Source organism: Triticum urartu, chromosome 4A, assembly GCF_056163025.1.
Source record: "Triticum urartu cultivar PI428250 chromosome 4A, HENAU_Tu73, whole genome shotgun sequence".
NCBI classification, from domain to species: domain Eukaryota; kingdom Viridiplantae; phylum Streptophyta; class Magnoliopsida; order Poales; family Poaceae; genus Triticum; species Triticum urartu.
This window is the reverse complement of record NC_141876.1, coordinates 351,819,141-351,823,168: the sequence shown is the minus strand read 5'-3', so window position 1 is coordinate 351,823,168 and position 4,028 is coordinate 351,819,141. Positions and strand designations below refer to the sequence as shown.

At 47.6% G+C, this 4,028-nt stretch overlaps 1 long non-coding RNA gene across 1 annotated transcript; it reads right to left on the bottom strand.

Moving 5' to 3' along the window:
* Positions 1–251: 251 nt before the first annotated feature.
* Positions 252–1,715, bottom strand: LOC125553729 (uncharacterized). The gene is made up of 2 exons (XR_007304167.2): positions 1,185–1,715; positions 252–613 (listed from the first exon to the last, which is right to left on the bottom strand). It is a non-coding gene; the product is annotated as an uncharacterized LOC125553729 (long non-coding RNA).
* Between the last annotated feature and the right edge of the window lie 2,313 nt (positions 1,716–4,028).

The window sequence follows — 4,028 nt, the reverse complement described above, 5'->3', positions numbered from 1 at the left end:
CTTCCGACGATGGTCTTGTCGGACTCCATAATCAGCATAGCACCGTTGCGACCGTTCACTCCGAGTGTCCCGACCCGCCTCCGCCTACGAGCTGCTAGTGCTGGGAGGCTCTTGGGGATGCTGGTAAATCTGAGAACGGGTTAATAACTGGACCATAACTAAACTATGCCCGTACACGTATCTCTCTAAACCAAACCTGAACCATAACTAGATAATACCATTTTCAGCCTAACCAAAACTGCACCCAATAATTTTCCACCCAAACCGATTCACACCCAGTACATAGCCATGGGTATAAACCCAATACATAACCATATTCAACTTCAGTTTAACAGTAACATGCCAAACAATAATTTAACAGAAACATTCAACTACAGTTTTACAGTGACATGTCGTTTCTGAATAGGCTACTACTGGTTAGGCTACTTTCTCTGCCACACTGAAACAGAACAAAGTAGAACATCAAACAAACAACGGCAATAGAACAAACAAGCAATATTGGCAGAATCATCAGCATCTTCGTCGTCGGCATATGTGAGATGACTTTACTACTTGATAAGGTCTGTATCTCACAAACCAAGCTGCAACACTTCCGGACCACCATGGTAAACCACTGTTGAATCACAGAGAGAGTTCTATTAGATCAATACAAAACCACAATTCCATATAAAAATCAGTGATAAGCATATCTACAGTATGGATGCTATCCAGCCAATAAAACAAAATATGTTTCTTCTATCAATGAAAAAAGATGAAATGAAACTAGCCACTGTAACTGGCAACAACAAACTTTTGTTTCTGGGTTCCTAGAATGCCAGTTATGAGCTTTTAAAGATTTAAAGACATATTTTTAAGTACATCATCTTTTATTTCTAAGCAACAATACTGACTATGCTCATGATTTGTGTTGTTACCGTACAACTTAAACCACCCATCTCCACAGCAGTACAACTCCAAACAGAACCTATGTACTTGGTCATGCTAGTACAGCGAATTTTACTCTGACTAGTGATGACACTTTCAAACTGAATTTCATCAGGTTTGCCTCTTGTATGCAGTCTGCAGGCATTATGTTCTTTAAGTCTTGGATCAACAACATCAACATGTTGGTGTGACACCATCCAAATCATCAGGCTAATGAAGAATGCAGATCACAGAGGAGAGGAAAGGGCATGTGAGATTACCTTACTCCTTGGGGAAGTTGTGGACAGAGGAGAGGAGGAGCAGTAGCAGCAAGCTTGGACTGGATGACGGCGCTATCGACGAACTCGAGGGCAGGGGCACCGGATGCTCCTCCTCGTTGATGGGGGAGGGGAGGCGAGCGAGAGTAGGGGAGGGGCTGGACGAGGGGACGCGGCGAGGTCGAGGGCGGAGGCGAACCCTATCCGCCACACGCAGGAGTGTTGCAGCTAGGTGGAGTACCCCCTGCAGGAGACGACGGAGCAGGTGGCCGGCGCCGTGTTCGGTGAGACAGGATGTGCCGTCGAGGGAACCGGCCAGGCCCGCGAGGGAGAGCGCGAGGAGGAGCGCCCCGTGCGGGAGGAGGAGGCCCACTTCCGTCGGCGAGGCGGCGCCGCCGTCCGAGGAGGCGGCTGGCGTGGTGGAGGCCTAGACCCTGGAGGACGGAGGGAGGAAGAGAGATGGAGTCGGGGTGTGCCGTATGGGCTATCGGCCTATCGCGGTGTTGCCTTGAGTTAGCGCGAATGCGTGATTAGACTTTCTCCGGGGCGAGGAACCGGTTGGACCTATAGTTTACACCCGTGTTAGACTAAACTTGTTAAGCCCATAACCAACTATACCCGACTTAGTTTTTCTAAGTACCCAAAACCAAACCAAACTAAGAAAAGCTTAGCCCCAAAAAACTAAACCGATCAAAACCAGAAGAAAAACCAAACCATTTTACCCGGTTATTTAAAAACTATTCTCAAATTTAGCTGCTGGGCCTATTCCAGAAGTGCTTGACAGCGTGCAATCGCGCGCATGACAACTCTGTGGAATCGCTCCATTTCCATGTCTCTGGCCTGGTAGCAAATTCCGTCGATCACCTGCATCCTCAAGATATCACGTTGGCGATGTTCTACTTCGTCGGGGACATCAACTCCGCCAAGGATGTGCTCGAGCCTAGCCACCACATCATCAGGATCGAGGTTGACACGGCCGCCGCGGGCAATGATGAAGCCGTAGACTGACTTTATCTTGACTGAATCGCAGAGGTCCTCTGCCCATTCCTTCCGGGGCATCAGGCTCTCGATGAGCACTGGTGACGGCGGCTCTTCGGGTGGGTCGTCGATCATGCCGCCGAGAAGCTCTGGATCTTTTGCACGGTGGATGGTAAGCTGGTCATCGCACCTCCTCTGCAATATGTAGATTGTGCTCCCAAGGACTGTGATGCCGATATCGTTGCCGATGGGCCATGTTGCTTGCACTGTCCAATGAAGCTCTTGCTCCCCGACCTGCTCTGGCTCATTCTCCTCGCTGAAGATGTAATGCAGGTAGGCGTCGACGTCGAAGCTTTGGTTGTTGCCTGGCATGCTTGGAGTAACTAATGGTAGATGGGTGAGGACTAGATCTTCGCAGAGTGTCACGGCGGTGCATTGCTGCCTGGGTTATATGTAGCAAGCCGTTAGCTGGTGGCAGGAAACCTGTCGTGGAATTGTCACAACAGATGTCCTAGTGAAAGGACTTAGTCGTAGGGTCATCGCAACTAGGAATCTTAAATGGGTTAATCGGGACAAAGGGCACGAGAGGTTTATACTAGTTCGGCCCCTTACGGTGAAGGTAAGGCCTAGTCCAGTTGATGTTGTATTGCTAGGTTTCGATGACCAAGGAGCGAATCCGCTAGCTTGGCTATCGATCCGTTGTCTCTTTTTTCTAAGCCGCCACCGGGTCATCCCCTTATATATACGGGTTGACGCTTGGCAGCCTACAGAGTCCCGGTCGGCTCATAAAATGCATCCGGCTCGGTGACTTCTTTTATATGCCTTTCCTTACAAGTCTTTCTCTACATATGGCGGTTCACAATATTGGGCCTTAAGCCGCCTCTGGGCTTAGACTTTCTATAAGTCTTAATGAACTATCACCTTGAATATTACTGGGCTTCTTTTTGTAACCGGCCATTGGGGTTGACCCGGCCCCTCCTGGGCGGGTCATACCTGGTAGCTATATCCCCAACATTAGGCCCCAGGTTAACTTGAACTTTGTTCTTTGTCAATCTTCAACACTTAGACGAAATCCATCTTCCTCTTTCTAAAAAAACTCTATAACCCGCCATGATGTCATCTTCTGAAAACATGAAAGCCTGCTATGATGTCATCTTCAACGGATCTTTTATCTTTTAATGTCTTCCGAGAATCGAGGCATCCGTTTAGCTGGATAACCATTATTTTGGTCTTCCTCAATTTTTGCGCCTGCCTGTTCACTTATCCCCTTAAAAATAGGCTTGGCCGGTCCTTCCTCTTTCTTCTTATTCCTTCCATATTCTCGCTACCTCTCTGCTTCTCGAGCTCCGCCGCTACCGTAGCACTCACCGTTGCCCTCAACGTCGGCCGCTGCATCACCCTAAGCTCGTCCAGAGAACCGCAACGACTCTTCACAGTAGATCTCCATTCATAAGTTCCTTCTTTTTCACACACTTAGATCTGTATTAGGGTTGCAAGTTCATCGGTGTTCTTCGCTGTTCATCACGGACCTTCTTGTAGTTCATCCTCCGCAGCCTCTTCTGATCCAAAAAGGAACACATAACTCATGCGGTAGTTGTTTTGCGTCCATTTTTGATACGTGTAGATCCCTTTTTTCTGTACAGAGGCCTCATTATAACTCATGAACTCATCTATACTAGATTTTTAGGTCTAGAATATTTTCTTTTCAGAACAACCATTTGATCCAAAATAATAATGACAACTTGGTAAACTTGTTTGTGCTAATACTTAGCCATTTCTGTTTCTGGCATCTTTCGAATATCTTTAGTCATGGCGGCTTATGACTCCGGCTTTCCTTTATATGTCATTAGCTCTTATTTAAGCACCATG